The sequence below is a fragment of the Chelonia mydas genome, chromosome 4 (assembly GCF_015237465.2).
Source record: "Chelonia mydas isolate rCheMyd1 chromosome 4, rCheMyd1.pri.v2, whole genome shotgun sequence".
Taxonomy (NCBI): domain Eukaryota; kingdom Metazoa; phylum Chordata; order Testudines; family Cheloniidae; genus Chelonia; species Chelonia mydas.
This window is the reverse complement of record NC_057852.1, coordinates 34,739,589-34,758,459: the sequence shown is the minus strand read 5'-3', so window position 1 is coordinate 34,758,459 and position 18,871 is coordinate 34,739,589. Positions and strand designations below refer to the sequence as shown.

General features: G+C 41.6%; 1 non-coding gene across 1 annotated transcript; it reads right to left on the bottom strand.

The window, feature by feature from the left end:
• Positions 1-266: 266 nt before the first annotated feature.
• On the bottom strand, positions 267-394 carry LOC114022505. Its single transcript, XR_003566587.1, has one exon. It is a non-coding gene; the product is annotated as a U6atac minor spliceosomal RNA (small nuclear RNA).
• Positions 395-18,871: the final 18,477 nt, after the last annotated feature.

Below are 18,871 nucleotides of genomic sequence, written 5' to 3'. Positions count from 1 at the left end.
CAACCATGGGTGAAATGCATATAGTTTCTACTAATAAAAATAGAGCAATTAAGTTCTACATCAAGGAGCAAATGCAGTTAGTTACCATTACTGTGTAATTCCATAACAGATTTTTTATCCCTGGTTAATTCAGTGACTGCCTTTATTTATGCTTCCTAGCATCTTAGCTATGCAAAATTATTTACTAGAAATCATAGAGATGGGTGTTTTCTTTCTCTTTTAAAAAAAAAACAAACAAACAAAAAAACAAAAAAAAACCAAACCACCACAACCCGTGGTTAGATACCGCAAAGTAAGTGGCAATGCCTTAACCATATGTGTGTTGTAAAGGTCACTAGGACCTCTTCCATCCTTCTTAAGGGGAGTACTAACCTTCTCTCCTTTCATTCAACACTATGAGGCAGTTAAGTTTTGCCTTGCAACTTAAAACCAGGGCTCTGAGGTTTGTTCTTGCCATTCAATATGCTTATCAGTTCCCTTTCACATGGGAATGGAACATGAATACTATTTATTTATTTATTAGGATTAATGGCTTTTAGGGCTGTCAATTAATCGCAGTTAACTAATGTGATTAACTCAAAAAAATTAATCGCGATATTAATTGCATCGTTAAACAATAGAACGCCAATTGAAATTTATTAAATATTTTTGGATGTTTTTCTACATTTTCAAATATATCCATTTCAGTTACATCACAGAATACAAAGTGTACAGTACTCACTTCATATTTTTATTACAAATATTTACACTGTAAAAATGATAAGAAATAATATTTTTTCAATTCACCTCATACAAGTACTGTCGTGTAATCTCTTTATCATGAAAGTGCAGTTTACAAATGTAGATTTTTTTTTTTTGTTACAGAATGGCACTCAGAAAAAAAAATTGTAAAACTTTAGAGCCTACAAATCCACTCAGTCCTACTTCTTGTTCAGCCAATCGCTAAGAGAAAAAAGTTTGTTTACATTTATGGGAGGTAATGCTGCCCGCTTCTTATTTACAGTGTCATTTGAAAGTGAGAACAGGCGTTCACATGACACTGTTGTAGCTAGTGTCGCAAGATATTTACATGCCAGGTACGCTAAAGATTCATATGCATCTTCATGCTTCAGCCATCGTTCCAGAGGACATGCTTCCATGCTGATGACACTTGTTTAAAAAAAAATGTGTTAATTAAATTTGTGACTGAACTCCTTGGGGGGAGAATTGTATGTCTCCTGCTCTGTTTTACTCTCATTTTGTCATATATTTCATGCTTTTGTAGTCTTGGATGATGACCCAGCACATGTTGTTTGTTTTTAAGAACACTTTCACTGCAAATTTGACAAAATGTAAAGCAGATACCAATGTGAAATTTCTAAAGATAGCTACAGCACTCGACCCAAGGTTTAAGATTCTGAAGTGCCTTCCAAAATCTGAGAGGGATGAGGTGTGGAGCATGCTTTCAGAAGTCTTAAAAGAGCAACACTCCGATGCAGAAACTACGGAATGCTAACCACCAAAAAAGAAAATCAACCTTCTGCAGGTGGCATCTGAATCAGATGCCACACGAACATGCGTCGGACCGCACGGTTTTGGATGGTTATCGAGCAGAACCTGTCATCAGCATGGATGCATGTCCTCTGGAATGGTGGTTGAAGAATCAAGGGACATAATCTTTAGCGCATTTGGCACGTAAATATCTTGTGGTATCGGCTACAACAGTGCCATGCAAATGCCTGTTCTCGCTTTCAGGTGACATTGTAAGCAAGAAGCAGGCAGCATTATCTTCTTCAAAAGTAAACAAACCTGTTTGTGTGAGCGATTGGCTGGACAAGAAGTAGGACTGATTGGACTTGTAGGCTCTAAAGTATGACATTCTAGAAAATATTCAAAACATCCAAAATATTTAAATAAATCATATTCAATTGTTTAACAGCGCAATTAATCACAATTAATTTTTTAACTGCACAATTAACTGCAGTTAATTTTTTTTAATCGCTTGACAGCCCCTATGGCTTTCTATTAAGTTTAGCCACAAATACACAAAAATAAGGGAGGCTATGGCTGGGCTGGGTGAAAAAAAATTAAGGGCTGTTTGGTTTGACTGGCCAGTGTTGGTGATTCTAGGCTCTATGAAACTGAAATTGCTCACCCACCCACAGAGGAGAAAGTTATGAGGTTACAAAAAAGTTATAATCTCATGTCTTATGTTTTAAATACGCTTTATCTACAACTCAGCTACAGCTTTCAGGTACCCAGCCAGTCAGGTGCGTTCTGGGATCTCAAGGCGAGCTGGAGCTGGCTAGAGTGACTATGGTACTCCAAAAGAGAAAGAGGGTGAGTTTTAAGAATAGTCTGTGCTCCTCAAAAAATTAACATGAGTTTGTGATAAAATCATGCAGTAATATGGCACTTCCACTGCAGTTCAGCATTCATTAATGGATCATTAATTCAAAGTATCACCATATGTGCTTCCCTGCTCTCGGACGATGGCCATCTCTTACCCTCTTATGACCTGTTCTCAAACTATGTTCCCTGTCAATGAAAGAGTTCAGTTTCTTTAAATTCTCTTAACATATGCAAGTTCACTGATGCAGCCATGCTCTGAGAGATAAGATTTTAAGAAAGGTGCTCCAGGTTTGGTTTGCCCCTGCCTCCCAGGTGGGGTGCATTTGCAAAATGTCTCAGGTGGGGATTGCCTCCCTGGGAATTCTGCCAAAGGCTTTAAAGGAGCACTGCCTGGGGAGGATGCCAAGTGGGACACACTGAATCAGCACATCACCCTGACTCTACCTTTCCCTGGTCAGCTCTGCCCACTTCTGAAGCTGCACTAACTGGCTCCAGGCATGCTGACTGAGTGGCATTGCACTGCAGCAGCCCACCTTGGGGAAGGCTTGGAAGCTTCACAGTTGTTTATGTTGGGCATGCTGCCGTGCAGTCAGTCACATACCAAACTAAATGCTGCCCCTGCACTGACCTAGTCCCTCCCACTAAGTCATGGCCCCTTTATTAGGTCCTGCTACTTTGCATGGTGTAGTCCTGAAGAGGAGCTGGGATACAAGGAGGGAGTTGAAATGTTGCCCTCCAGACACCAGAGAGCAGCTAATAATTTTTATATAATGCTTTACATTTTCAAAAAGTACAAACATTAAGCCCAATATGTTTGAAGCTGGATGACTAAACTTAGGACCTAAGCAGCAGCTATAGCTCCCATAATGTTTAGAAGTAGACCATAATTGTTCATCTTCCAAATCATCCGGGTTTAGTTCCATCCAATGAAGTTACTGGGCCAAATTCTGCATTCTGGGTGCAAACCCAGAGTAGTTCCTCTTTTGCTGTGCAGGTACTGAGGATATTTGCTGATGTGAGAGAGAAGAATTTTTTCCTTTTGTCTTTTAGCTTGGAAATTTACTTTATTCATGTCTGTCGAAGGTCTCAAAGTACTTTTCAAAAATAATTATGCCTTTGTTAGGTACAGAGGGTAGGCAGTATTATACCTATTTTTCCCAGATGGGAAAAATGAGTCTTGGTAAAAGGTGCAGAGCATTAAAAGTACTCTCAACATCCATTGCAGTCAGCTAGATTGAAAGAGCTCAGCACCTCCCAAGCGAACTCTGCATATTCGAGAATCAAGCCATAAATGACCTGCCCATGCAATACAACAAATAAAGAGTCAGTTCATGGTTAGAAAGCAGGTCTTCTGATGCACCCTCATGTCTAATCCACTAGGCCACACCAACTCTCATTCAAGGCTTTTAGGGCAGATCACAACCTCTCCAGGCCTCTGTTTCCCTATGTAAAAATATAGGATTAATCAGGTAGGTCAAATATTCTAAATCACAAGTGTTGCTGAAGCAGCATGTTTCTGCCTTCGTCTTTTATTTTCTATTTGCTCTCCTCTTTCTCACTGTCTTTCTTATGGTCCTCAATTGCTATCCATCCATAATATTCTATTTGGATTATTATAATGGATTGGAATGTTTCCTTTCCTTGTGGGCAAGGAGCCTGGTCCTCAGCCAAAGATACACTGGCACAAAGGAAACCTAAAGCTGCCCTAACAGCTGCCATGATTTTGGTGAATCCACCAGTAATGAAAAGCTGGCATAGCCAGACTGGTGTTCTTATTCACCCTCAAAAAAGGTAGGGAATGGATAGAGAGGATCCTGGGCCAGCAGAACAGCCCACTAGTGAACTATTCCAGCAAGCACAATTTAGAGCAGCCCTGTGGCTGCTCTGATTTGCACTAGGATCCAGTTAGGCCCCAAGCCAGTTTGAGGGTCAAGGATATAAGAAGGTGATTTAAATCCAGTTATGCCTCCCCGCAGCTCAGTTGCACCAAGTCCGAGTTTGGCACAGTTGCAGCTGAGCCTAAGCTATATAATCAATTAAATTTCCTAGTTCTTCACATGCTTATGGTGAACTTGCAATGAATAATTCAAATTTTAAAGGAGGGGCCTATTATAATGAGCATGCTCATAGAACTGTATTGTCAAGGAGGGGTGTTCTAATGGCATCTTCAGTAAAATCCTGGACATTAAAATTGTTTCCCTAAATAAGATTCTTTTGTGAGTAACAATCTCATCCAGTAAACATTTGCTCACTGACAGTAAAGCAAGTTGTATTCAGATTGGGGTCATATTTAACACCTTTTCCCGCTAGGGTAATAGTCTGCAGATCTGATGTTTCCAATATGTTATGTATCTGTCTCTCATTGAAGCCATGCCCAGCATCTGCACAAACATATTTGTTTTCATGTATCCTAGTGTAACAAATGCAGATTTACTGTGACCTGCAAGTGGCAGTACATGGCTTAAAAATGCTTCTCCAGTAGTGGTTTCTCAATCAACTTAGCAGGAAAGGATAAGCACAGTGGTTACTGAATTCCATTGAATAGAAGCTTGTCTAGATAATCTTCTGTTTATCTGCACAGTCTGACATACCTTCCTGCTGTTCCTTACACTGGTCAAACATATGAAAATATTGCCAAAGATCTAGCATCTTTTTCATTAGATGACCTTTTATCCAATTGTTTTTAAGATGCTGTAAAAAGGGGGTTCTCAATCTTTTTCTTTCTGAGGCCCCCCAACATGCTATAAAAACTCCAGGGCCCACAACTCCTGTTTTTCTGCATATAAGAGCCAGGGCCAGCATTAGGGGGTAACCAGCAGGGCAGTTGCCCAGGGCTCCATGCCACAGGGGACCCTGCAAAGCTAAGTTGCTCATGATTTGGCTGCAACCCCGGGTGGCAGGGCTTGGGTTACTGGGCTTCAGTCCCAGATGGTGGGGCTTTGGATTTCTGCCTTTGACCCCAACACGTCTAAAGCCAGCCCTGCTTGGTGGACCCCCTGAAACCTGCTCGCAGGCCCCCAGGAGGCCCCGGACTCCTGGTTGAGAACCAGTGCTGTATATAATACACTCTCAGCGTATTTTAGAGTCTTTCATTTACTGACTGGAATTCTGAAATAACATTGCTTGACTAATTTCTATATTCTCAGACGTTATCCAACTCTCATATATTTAGGAAAAGAATTGTTCAATCATCAATAGAAGAAACCTAACTTATGCCTGTCATTCTGATGTTGTAAAGTTGGTAGTAAAAAGATTCTGGTATTTTCAAAGTGGAATGTACTCAGTAAATATTATAGCAACAGTAGTAACTACCTCTGTGGTGGTGATAATTTTGTTAAGACACTATGGTGATGAGCACAATATAAATATTTAGATTATATTTCGCACTACCATTTGGAGAATTAACTAGTGCAAACCCTGAAACATTGTTAATCATATCAAGAGTTTACCTCCACAACGATTAAATCGGCAGCAATTCCCATAATATTTATCCCACAATACAAGTGATTCTGTCAAACTCCAGCACCATTGTTATCCCTTTCTTTCTATCATTTTAATCTTGCTGGTGTGTCTAACAATAACATTGTTGTATCTTACATCATATTAATCTTGTTAGCAAACCTTAGCAGAGATGATGTTGGTCATGATTGTAAGCACTATTGGCAGAAGCTCCAGAGGGGAAAGAATTCTTTGCTCTATTGGTGAAAAGCAAAAAGAATGGCCAAAGAGAGATTCATTTGCACAGGCTATGAACCCACAATTCCTTTCGTGAATCTTGGGGAGTCAACATAACTATATATTAACTTGGATTTTAGAGAGTAGTGGACTCCCCGGGAGGGGAAAGATCTCTTAAGTCTAGCAAAGAGGGCATTTCCAAGCAGCCAGCATTCTGCTCAGAGGTCCTAAGTGCTCCTGTGGGGTCTCTGCTGCAAGAGACAGCACAAAGTGAGGACTTCACTGAGAGAAATAGTGCAGAGGGCTGGCCAGCCAGAGACAATGCAGATTGAGGACTTCGCTGTGAGAGCCATAGCAGCAGAGGATAGCAGCAGAGCTTGAGTAGACTCTAGTGAGGCCTTGCCTGCCCACCACTTTAATAAAGCTGAATCGGTAAGCTAGGTTAGGTAGGGGTGCCTCCAGAAGGGACCAGGGAAGCAGTTCCCTTGGGACTGGAGACAGACACTGGGACTGAGCTCAACCATTAGTGGAGTTTTGTGGATGTCTGACGTGATTCGGTCAAGGGGATTTTACCTATGGGACATTCTCATTGTTGCGTGGGAAGGGAGTTAGAGGGACTACTACCAAAGTTACTGGAAGGTGGGAGTATGTTACTCTTTATTTGCATATATTCTGTTGCTGGGTTTTCCCAAGTTTATGACCATGTTCCCTTACCAAAGATTCCCTTGTTTGAGCATGGTCTCTGAGTGCTTGCAAATGTGGGGGAATCCTGCCTGTTAAGGGCACCCAAAGAGGGTGGGGACTGGAGCCAGTTTAGTTATTTGGCAAGGTGGGCCCTAAATATATTTCACCCAGTAGTTTTTGCTGATTTTAACCACCTAGCAGAAGAGTTACACTATCATTACCATGGCAGTATCTAGAGGCCCCAGCTGTGAAAGGAGTTTCCTTGTCTTATGCATTGTAGGCAATGGTAAGAGACAGTTTCTGTCCCAAAGAACCTACAGTCTAAATAGAGAAGACACACAAAGGGCGGAAGACAGGAAGTATCTCCGTACTACAAGTGGGGAAATGAGGCACAGAGAGATTGTCTCAATGGGAGCTGCTGGGTGGACTTTTGAAAAATCTGGCTCCTATTAACATGTCTAAATGGGCCCTGAGCTCTCAGGAAAATATGGTTCTAAGCAATTTGCCCAGTATCACACAAGAAATATGTAGCAAGGCATGGAATTAAACCCAGATTTCCTAAGTCTAAGTCCAGTATCTTAACTATATCCTTCCTGGGACTGAAGGAATGTGGAGTTGGGACTTCTCTTTCATTGTGGCTTCCTGTCCTTTCTCTGATTTTGTGTAAGAAAGTGACACACTTCACTCTTGTGGTCTCCAAGTCTGGTACCTTTTAAAAGGTTTGAAAAAATAAATCTTAAAAGAAAACATTTGGTTCTGTTTTTCAGTTTGCCGTAGAGGGCATTGAAGGTTTTATATAGCATTTAGTTCATAAAGATAATCGCTGCAATTACAATGTACATATTGTCCAGAGGTAAAAACAAGAAGTGTCACAGATGGAAAAATACTACTCCCAAGAAAAAGTCCTTGCTTTAAGAAAAAGAAAACATCTGTACTTGAAAACCAGAACACAGCATGATTTCTATGTATATCTGCTTTTCTATGGTGCTCATCACAATCACTGCAGTGCCTCATAAATATGAATTAATATTTCTTCACCGCTCCTCAGTGAAGTAGGAAAATATTATTGCCTGGTTCAGAGACGAGGAAAAGGTCAGAGGGAGATCAAGTGATTTGCCCAAGGTCACCTGGAGTGGAGCCAGGAATAGAACGCTGATTTTCTGAGACCCAGACCACTGGTTGAATCACAAGACCATTCTCTTCTCCGAGATAATTCCTGGCATCTATCACGGAAAGAATCCTCAAGAACAACAGCCACACTTTCAGTAAAATAAAACTAGGTATATTGAATGAGCCACAGCAGCAACTATCAAACACTCCACCAGGAATTCACTGGACAATTCAAGAGCACTTAGATGATGGCTATGTTTCTGAGCATACCTGTGACCTTTGGATTCAGTTATGTTCACGAGGTACAAACATCTTAAAAATAAATTACATGAAGCCCATATGAAGTACAGATTCAGAGAGCAATAGTAATCTTTAGTTTTTTTAGACTTTGTTATGTTGCTGGTGAGTACCTCTGGACTTCAAACTATCCCTGCGTAGCCTATTTTTAACAATCTAGGTCTCTGTCTTCTGTCATTTTTATTATCCTGAGCTTCAGAGTCAACGTAAAAGCCACTTTTCAATCAATATGCTGACGATTCCATTTGTGCGTTCTAGGTCTAGCTGAATTTTGGTGTGCTAAACTGAAACAAAGGTCAGGCAAACTTGGTGCATTGTGTTTTTATATTTACAAATGTTTATTATGATTATTTAATAATTTTATTACAGTACATCTAGAGGGCCCAAGTGAGATCAAGGCCCTTTATGCTAGGTGCTCTACAAACATAGTAAGAGACAGTCCCTGCCCCAGGGAGTTTACAGTGTAAATAAACAAAGGGTTGGAGAGGAAGTAGAAACCCAGAGGGTGCAATGATTTGCTTGAGGCCACATAGCATATCAGTGGTAAAGCCAGGAACAGAACCCAGGTTTTCTGAGGGTTAGTTTGTGCCCAATCTACTATACCACACTGCCAGTATTCCCATTACATCTGGCTATCTCTGACCATGCATAATCAACTTGTTCTCACATTACTATAACATAGGCTGGGAAAGGCAGTATATATTTAGCCGGTGGGTTATGTGATACAGGAGGGCCAGGGAGCAGTGGTCGAGGGGAAATATATAAGCCCTAGGCTAATTAAGGCATGGTTCCCTGTAGACTAGGGAGAGTTGCTATAGGTTAATTGGAGCACCTGTGGTCAATTAAACCCTGTCAGGAACCTACTAAAAGCCCCTGCTTCAGGCAGTCAGGGGAAGAGGAGAGGACTGGAGCTTGGAGGTGTGTTGAGAGATTTGGAAGACCTGAGAACTAAAGTAAGAGAGACCCTGCCCCCTAGCATCTAAGGACCGAGGGTAACCCCACCTAAGGGGGATGAGGGTAAGAAACCCGTAGGGGTTGAGAGGGGCTGGGACTCAGAGTGAGGAGCAAACCTAGACCCCTCCCCCGCTTCCCTCCTCTACTACCTTCCCGGGATAGTAGCGGGGCCCTCGGCACCCAAGAGCAGGGGCAAGGGGTGGCATCTTAGCCCTCCCCAAGAAAAGTGCAGTACCCACCATATGAACATCGGCTATCTTGCCAGAGTATATATAATTAATTTAGCTACATCAGAATGTAGCCACATGATAGCATACAATGTGTGATATGTGCTTGTATGCATATGCTGGGAATGGGCAAAATAGCTTGGCTAAAATACAAATCAGTGTGATTTGAAATCCATTCCCTGAAATTTCCTCTCACTTATAACCTTTTATTTCTATTTCTCTGCTCTCCAATGAGAACTCCTCCTTGGCCTCAAATGGCTCCTTCACACCCCTTCCTGTAGATGGCCTTCAGAGGGTTTGCCAGTCCCTGATAATTTGTCTCTCTCGTGGGATTTCCTAATGGGTTCCCCCAGACATTATGTTCTACAAACTCTCCTCATGTTCTTCTAAACACACCATCTATCCCCAACTACTCTAACTCTGAAGATCTTTGAAGGGAGTAACAGGTCCAGCAGCATGCTGGGCATAAGCCTGCTGCTGCTTTTAGTCACAATCTGGATCCCCAGTAACATACATTCCAAAAATAACAAGGAGTCCTAGTTATTTTTGCTGATACAGACTAACACGGCTACCACTCTGATACATTCCAAAGTTCATTTTGTGGCTTTGACTTGGGAAAACAGAGTATCCTGGGTATTCATGCAACAGCAGTCCAAGAGCCCAACAGACACACTGCCAGCTTACAAGTGTCTCCAGGATATGGGAGCCTAAAGATATTAGAGAGAGGCTGAAGGAGTCTCAGGAGGGACTGCAGAGAAAAGGGCAGCAGTGAGATAGGGTCTGACTAGCAGGGTAAAACTGAATGGGAGTTCATCCAGAAGGAGGGGGACTGGTGTAACCTGGTGGACAGATGAAGAAATCTGGTACAGGAAGGAAGAGGAATGTGAGGCAGAAAATGGGAGAGGGATGGGAGGCCAAGATGAGGAGCGAAAAGGGATAGATGAAACATGGAGTGTTTCTGTTCCCCAGTGTTCTCTAGTCTGGCTATCTGGTGGTAAAGGGTGTGCTTATAAGGGTCACTATTAAAAATCCAACACTCACTAAGGGGTACCACACAGTGCTCTGTGAGATATACAATATTTCCTATAAACCACTGTGCAGTAACTGTTGGAAAATGCTGGCTTTCTGATAGTGACCACTGGGCCATTCTGGGTAAGTTTTTCTCTGTATATGTTAAACAAATGTTCAATTACACCTGATGGTAATTAAAGATGAGATAAAAGGATTCTATTACCTGCCATACCAAAATCAAACCTCTGTAAAAGTAGCACTAGATAACAGCCTGTCATCCAGTGATAATTGCCATAGATTTTCCCCTTTAATGGCTTGACTCAAGAGTAAGTCCATAAGCAAACACTGTGGCTACCCTAAAGGCTCTTTCCTATCATGTGACTGTTGCGTTAATCAAAACAAATTTACATTGCAGAATGTTGCTTGCTCTGACTTCTTCTCTCCGGTATGCATGTGGTGGTGTGTTTCATAACGTGTAGTCCAATATTATTTGCAGACATACAATTGATTTGATTTGTGTTGTTGGCCTTCATATATTTTCTAGTAGCAAAAGGAGAGAGAGAAGGAGGTTGGAATGGAATGAGAGAAGGAGGTTGGCCAGAAGTCACTTTTGATATTGCTCCTTACTAGCAATGGATTAAATAAGTAAAGCTACTTGATGGCTGTTTGGCTTCTCTATGTATCTAGTTTGTGATATACCTTATTCTGCAGCGTAGGAGGCAGAAGGTGTATATAAAAGGATTTCTTCTCCTTTGAGAATTAACCACCTAGAACCCTGCTGTTAGTAGTTGCAGGTGTTCTCAGCACCTACGGAGAAAGTGAAAGTGGAAAGCAGTGACTGTGAGGTTATGTGCATGATTCCTTACAGCACCAACTCTTCAGATCTGTGTAGGAAGCAAAAGTTCAAATCCCTCTTTTTTTTTTTTTTGGCCCCTATGAACAGAAGAATTTGCTCCTCACTGCTGTAATTAAGTGAGGATTCATGAGCCAGGGGAGTCCATGGTGGGAGCAGCAGGAGGATTTGGTGGCTGGGGAGTTTCCAGCCTTTCTACCAGTGGTAGGAGAAGCAGCAGTACCTGATGGGAGTAATAGTGTGTCCCCAATTCATCTCACCAGCTCTGCCTCCCTTCCAAGGGGAGAGGAGAATAAGGAGACCCATTGCTGTCAGCTCCATGTGGGGAGGAGGATAGAAGAGGAGAACCTCCCCACTCCTAGGGAGAGAAGATCTCTGGGGCAACAAAACATCAGCTCCCTTTCCCTTTTGGGAACTCCATAGCTGGGAGATGGAGAGTAAATTTAAGAGAGGCAGAGGGGAGAATGCAGACCCAAAGGGGAGAATGGAAAGGGACAGAAGGGGAAAATGTAGAGAAGACAGGAGAGAGACTTAGATGATTGAAGAAATGACGGAGGCAATCACAGGGAAAACTAACAACCCAAGGAGAAAAGACGAGCAGATAGAAGGAAAGGGAAACAGTGAAGAAACTTAAAGGAAGAGAGAGAATAGAAAATGTGACGGCCAGGAGGAGATTCATTATAAAGACATTTCTACATTTCTTTGGTGGTTTCCTTTTTTGCATTCGAATTCTGTTCAGCCTGCTGGTATGTACGGTAGAGTAGACTGTCCATACCTGCATTATTTTTTAATATGCTATGCTTGCAAACGTATGGGTTAATGATGAAATGCCCTGGGATGTCTTACTTGGAAAGGCAAACAGGCCCATACATGTCTGTCATAAGGACTTTTTTGTTTTGCTGATACTCCTATCTTAGAAGACCCAGTTGTTCTAAGCACTCTTTCCCCAGCCCTCCAGAAGGTGAATGAACTTAGGCTAGTTGTTCCCTGTTCCTGGCAATTTTATAGCCACAATTAACCTTAAACCAAGTTTGCTGTGAAGTTTTATTTTGTTAGCAATAAACTTTGCTAGAATTCTTTCTCTCCCAAAATTGGGTGCTTTAAAATTTTTTAGTATAGCACTTTCATTCAGAAGCCAAAGATGGAGAGATTTTTAAACGAAGGAAATTGTCACAGGGTGCCCCTCCCCCCAGTTAGGCTTAAGAGAGGGCAGGAAGGAGACTAGGGGAATCAATCAGGATAAGGGGCAGGTGAGGTAAGATGAGAACTGCCTCAGAAAGAAAGGAGAGACCCAGGGAGAAACAGGAGCAGCAGAGGAGAGCCATTTCAGGGAGCCATTGAGAAGAACAAAAGATGAAAACTTTATGGTGAGGTTGCGTCAGAGCCGGGGAATCCCAGTTTAGGGGCCCCTAGGAAGAAGGGGGGGGAACCAGCCTGGTTAGGGGAAGCTGAGCCCAGTGGTGCAAGTAGGGCAGTACGGTACACCGTACCAGTAAGCTATTTATAGCCAGTATGGCCTACCAGAAGGACTTAGGAGGAGCAGAATGTGGAGCCGAGCAGCCCCACTCCAGCAGCTCCTCCGGCACAGCTGTACTGCCCCCAGCCCTGTCCTCTGGTGGGGAGGCTGTACAGACCCCGGACAGGACTCAGGAGACGCAGCTGCATGGAAGGGCTGGGGGCGGGGCTCGGGGCAGTACAGCTGCACCAGAGGAGCTGCCGGCATGGGGCTTGGTTGCCAGTGTGTCTGGAAAAAAAAATATTCTCTGCTGTCAGAGGGAGCTGGTTTGAAACTCCTGCTGGCAATTCCCAAAGCAGGTGTGACTGTGAACTGGCTATTGTTCTAGAGAGCAAACCCTCCTCTTCTCTTAGCAGGCCACACAGCAGCTGTGCCATGTCCACCCACTGGGAGCCCCCTTTTCCTCCCCTACCAACACCCCCCCCCCCCCGCAGTAGTGTGGGATGGATCATGGGGAGAGCGCAGGGTGGGGTGGGATCATGTGAGGAGTCACATGGGGGGTGGTCACATGGGGAGGTCACGTGCCAGCCCCCCTCCGTTAGCTGGTGCAGTGTGCCGGTAAGAAATGAATTCTATTTGCACCACTGGCTGAGCCTGAAACAAGAGGGCTAGTGCTAGAGGGTGGAAATTTTACCCACCTAATGAAAAGTAACTCCAAAAGTATTGGCCAGTTTGATACTGCTGCTGTGATGTTAGCATTAGTTAATGTCTGCACAGAACTTTCAGGATATGAAGTTCAGCACACAGTGAATACTGAGTATTATTATTACTAAATCTCAACCTCTGAACTGGGCAAAGGGCAAACCCAATACACCGGGTTTATTGTGATCACAGGCCCTTGCGTGTGTGTGTGTGTGTGTGTGTGTGTAGTTGACACCCCTGCCAACTCCTTTTCTTGTTAACAGACATTGAAACTAAGAAGAGCATGTTGCTCTCTAAAGTGACCAGAGTGTAGGATCCTTGCCAATTTCAGTATCCTGCCAGCTCACCAGAACAGCAGGGCCGCTGGAACGATTTGTATAGTGGGGGTGCTGAGAGCCATTGAATCAAATTGTAAACCCTGTATATGATGGAAACCAATTCAAGCCAGGGGGTGCGGCAGCACCCGTCATTCCAGCACCTATGCAGAACGGAGCTAGCAGATAGAATGGAAGGATGCATGAGATGGACTCTCATCTACAACCTTCTGAGCTCCCATGGCTGAGTTACTCAGCAGAGGAGCTGGAGTTTCCCATTGTTGCACCTCACATTTCAGAACAATGCGAAGCTTATTTATCTTATATGTGGAGGGACAATTGAAACAAACAAAATTAGTAGGTGATGTAATGGAGCCCTTTTTAATACTGCAAGTTGACTAGACCTGGTAACTGTAACAAAAATAAATCTGTAACTAAATGAGAATTCCAAGAAGCCTGATCTCGGTGTACAGCACTTGTGTGATGGGGGTTGATTTCATATATATTAGCATTTCATTTATTTTTCCCTCCAGTTTTAAAAATATATCTATAGATTCCCATCCAGTGCTCTGGACATCTATCCCACAAATTAAAAATTACAATTTAAACATAGAGAAAGGATTGCCCATAAATATATCCATTTCAACCCATACCATCTTGAGCAGCTTTGAACAAAGAGGAAAAAAGAAAAGATGGGTTCTGTGTCATGCTTAGAATGTTAACATATTTTGGGCTCTGGCAGACCAAGACGGGCAGCAAGTTCCAAAATCAAGGATCCGTTTATATTTCCTTACCACTGTTAAATTCACTGGGGGGCAGTGATCCTCAGCTGGTGTAAAGTGGCATAGCTCCATTGACTTCAAATTGCGATGGGACTTCTTGAAAAGTTTCTAATTCATATTTAGTTGACTTCAGTGGCACTATGACAATTTCTACTAAGTATCTGCCCCGATGACATTTATTAATATCAGATGTGTAAGCTTTTGTTTGCATTTGCTGAACAGATATTGGGGGGGGGGTTGTTTTTTTGAAACAGCACTTCAAAATATGAAATAAAAGAAAAATAGAATTTGGCAACTAAGCCATTTTAACATTTAAGGCCAGATTTTGCCTCTCTTACTTCTCTTGAGTTGTGCTTAACTTTACAGTTAGCATAACTGATTCCAGTGGAGCTACTCCCAGAGTGAGACACTACTGTTTGTAAGTGGTGCTGGTAGAGACCTTATTAAGCTATTACTCCTGCTCTTATGGTGGTAAAGTCCTATGTATGTAAGGGACATGCCAGTAGAGCTGGGTAAATATTTTTTAGCCAAAGCTTTTTTCACTGAAAAGTGCAAATTCAGGGCAACTGAAACCATTTTGAAAATTCATGATGAATTTGCTGAACTGTTTCAGGTGGGGGGACGGGGGGAATTCTTTAAAAAAAAAAAAATCAATGTTTCATTTTGACATTTTTGAAACACGTGTTTTTTTCTAATCAAAATGTGGTTTTATTAAAATAAACATTTACAAAACTCAAACCGAATGAGTCAAACAAAATGTTTCGTTTGACTTTAAGCAAATTGTTTTTTGTGTTTTTGTTATGGATAGTGAGACAAAAATCCAGTTGTTTGCACTCCAGTCAGATGGTGGGTGTGTGTGTGTGTGGGGGGGGGGGTGAATGTACAAGTTTGGACAAAACCCTTCAGTGGTTCATTTGCCATTACTGATTTCTCTTGGAAAAAGTTTTGGATAATACAAGATTTGTCAGTTCTGGCAACTCCTATAAATGTCACCATGTACAGATCTGCCATTTACAGAATGTTAATTGTATGAAAGGTGATATGATTAGTTCCACTTCTTTCTCTTTGCCTGTGTTTGTACTAGTGAAAGGTGCCAGATTGTGAGTCCTGAAGACTGGAGTCTTTTGTTTGTTCACATAAGTATAATACAAGCAGCAGCATTGCAAGCTCACTCACTGTCGCTTTCCTTTACAACCTGGCCTGAAGGGACTACTTCTAGGGGAAAAGGACTAGTTCTTCTCCTTGCTTGAGTCAGTTCTATGACTCTTTGCAGAGACTGCCAGCCAACAATGGTGCCAGTTGGTGCCAACTGTGGTAGGTTTTGTGATGTGGGCATCTATCCATTTGGAACTGGACTAAACCATCTCATGTCACTTATGTTACCAAGCAGCCAACAGATGGCAAAGTTGTCCGGTCACTACTGACAGTTCCTTCATTTACTATTTTTGATAGTGAGTGCTGATGAATCTGCTAATTTCAGAGCTCTCTTCAGCCCAAATGCACTTTCATGGCAGCTAGGCCTTGGAAAGTCCATGCTTTTCATGAGCTTCAGCAACCCCAGAAGCTGCTCCTAACTATAGGAGAGAAATACTGTCCTCAGCGACAGCTGCAAAATGCTGATTAGGCATTATGGCAAGATTTTTAAAAAATAGAGGAGTCTAAAATTAGACTCCTAAAGCCATATTTAGGCACCCAACACTGCAGCCTGATTTCCAAGAGTGCTGCGCACGCAGCAGTTTTCACTGAAGTCTGTATATATGTATGTACATACACCACAGAGTTGAAATCTCAGGCCCTTTTGAAGTCAGTAGTAAGACTATCATTAACCTCAATGGAGCCAGGCTTTCACCCCACACGTGGAGGTGATATCCCTCTGATAAGTTGCAGTAGTATGTGGTAAATGAATTTATTTTTTGATGCAAATCCAGAGTAACTTCAATGGTTTAAATGGAATTACTCTGGATATACAAAGGGGTAATTGAAAACCGTTTATCCCACTGTGTCTCATGTCTTACAATTGTGAAAATAGACTCGAAGCTTTATCTGCCCAAATTCCAAATCAATTTGCGACATGAATTTTGGTTATACATTGAGTATAATATGCACAAGATCTTGGCTCCAAAAGTAGTTTCAATCACACATGGGTCTATAGGCTCAGCAGTGATGGCTTGGGAATGGTGGGAAATGATTTTTTTTCTTTTTTGTAGCTCTAACTTCTGCATTACAGTCTGTGCTGTACTGTCCCTGAAAGTACAGTAGGACTACATTTTTAGTATAATTGTGGACTCATTTTTTATCTGCCCAACACTGAAAAGGAACTGACATGAAAAATTATCTTTGTCTAAATTTGTATAGGCGGTACATTCTTTAGAATAAATCTACAGTGGAACAGCATTATTGACAGCTACGTCAATTTTCCCAGATAAACAGCTATGTGGATTTCCCAGCAGGTACAAATAATACAAGTTTAGGATCTCTGTAGCTCATCTTTCAAGAGTGAAATAAGAACCACAGATATGTTTCAATTTGGAGAGCCTACAGTTTTCGATGCAGTTGTTGTTTTGGAAGACTACATGTTAGATTCTTGGAGAAGCAAAGAATTAGTTTAGATTTAAAGTGCCCTTCATAAAATACAACATGATTCAATTTTATGGAAGGATATGCCAGTGTAATATACATATTTATATGTCACACTGAAAGCAGCTGTGGTATAGGTTCTCAAAAGCTAAAATGTTTTCCCTTTGTTGTTGTCCCATAGCTCTAAATTCAGCTGAATGTGTTTTGTGCACACAGAGAATAAATATTTTATCAAAGAAAAAAAGAAGAGAAGCTTGACAGTTTGATTAAACATCTTTTATGGCAGAGGGAAGCCTATTGGAGCAAAAATCTGTTTACACACATTCAGAAAACTTAATAATTATATGGAACTGAATAAAGATGAAACTGGGTACAAAATTCTTTTGGACACTTTAGAATTATAATCAATTCTTAAATTCCTTGAAATTTGAGAACACTTTGAACATAAATCATTTGTATGTGTAATGACAAGTCTCTTTGTAAAACAGTGATATGTATTGTAAGAAATGTGTTTTAGATCAAAGTGGTATGGTTAGAATTAAAATTTCACATGTTCACATCTAACCTTAAGAATCACTGCAGGGAATATTCTTATATTTAGAATTTCATAGAGTGTATATAGCTTCTCTTTTGGGAAAGTCAGGAAGATAGAGCAATAATCTGCTAATCACCAATCAGGGTTGGATTTATGCCAGGGCTCACTGTAGTGTCCAGTGATAAAATGAGGATTACATTTAGAGAGTTCATGTCTTTGGTTTTAGGACTGGTACTTGAAGGAAAGGAGAACCAGTATGTGGGAGAGTGCGGCCTGAAGAATTGGAAATGTACAAGCAGAAAGTTTTCCTCTTGCTAATTGAGAGAGTCCATTAAAATTGGCCACTTTGCTACAAGAAATTGGCATTTTTTTCCCTTCACCTGACACACTAAAGAACTCAAAAACTGACACCACCAGGTCTGCACCTTAGCCGTTGAGGATGGAGGCCTGGCAACTCTTAAGATGGGAGGTCAGGTTAAAGGGAAGTGCGTCTATCTTGCTCTCAGCAAATACGTTATAATGTCTGCAAATGTACTGTCTAAAGGGAGTGCTGTCCTCTGGCATCTATGTTCACCATTGCTTGCCTGTGAAACGACCTCATGCATTAGCTAGGCTAGGGACAGTATCTGAGATGCATATTCTGCTAGTGAACTCTTCTGCTCTTCTAGCTGGCTACTGCCCTTTCACATGATGGTTGGTTGGTTGTTTGTTTTTATTATTTTCAAGAGGTTTCATTAATGGTAAAGCTAAGAGATAATGCTACCTAACAAATAAATACTTTTAATTTAGGAATCCTTAACCATTTTTTAATACATCAGGAATCTAAAATTTACTTTACCTTTAAAATCATAGCATCACTCAGTTCTTTGATTAACGTTATGTGTTCCATTTTGGGCTTGACTAACTTACAAGCATATGACAGCGCAGAACACCTAGTTTGTCGACAGTTACAGTAAATAATAAATGTTTTCCTCTGAATAGATCCCTAGGAAGCTTAAGAATTGTTTAATAAGTAGTAGTATTTCTTAATACAACACTCAATCTCCTACTTCTCTGCCTCACTCCAGCCCCTGTCTCCTAGTGCTCTTCTCCCAATAAGTTTTTATCCTGATCCAATGTCCACTGAAGTCAGGGGGAGTTAGATCAGGTCCTTTATGGCTGCTCGGCTTTTCTGTCCTCTTCTTTCTTGCTGTTTTTGTATCCCTCCTAACAATGAGTCAAATTCTCTGCAAGCGTAATGCTGCTGATTTCAGGGTCATTTTGCCAGCAGAAAATTTGGGCTATCCTCCAACTGCTGCCAAAAACCCCAGTATCTTAACATCTTAAGACACTGGGCAAACTTTTCAAAAGCTGTCCCTACATC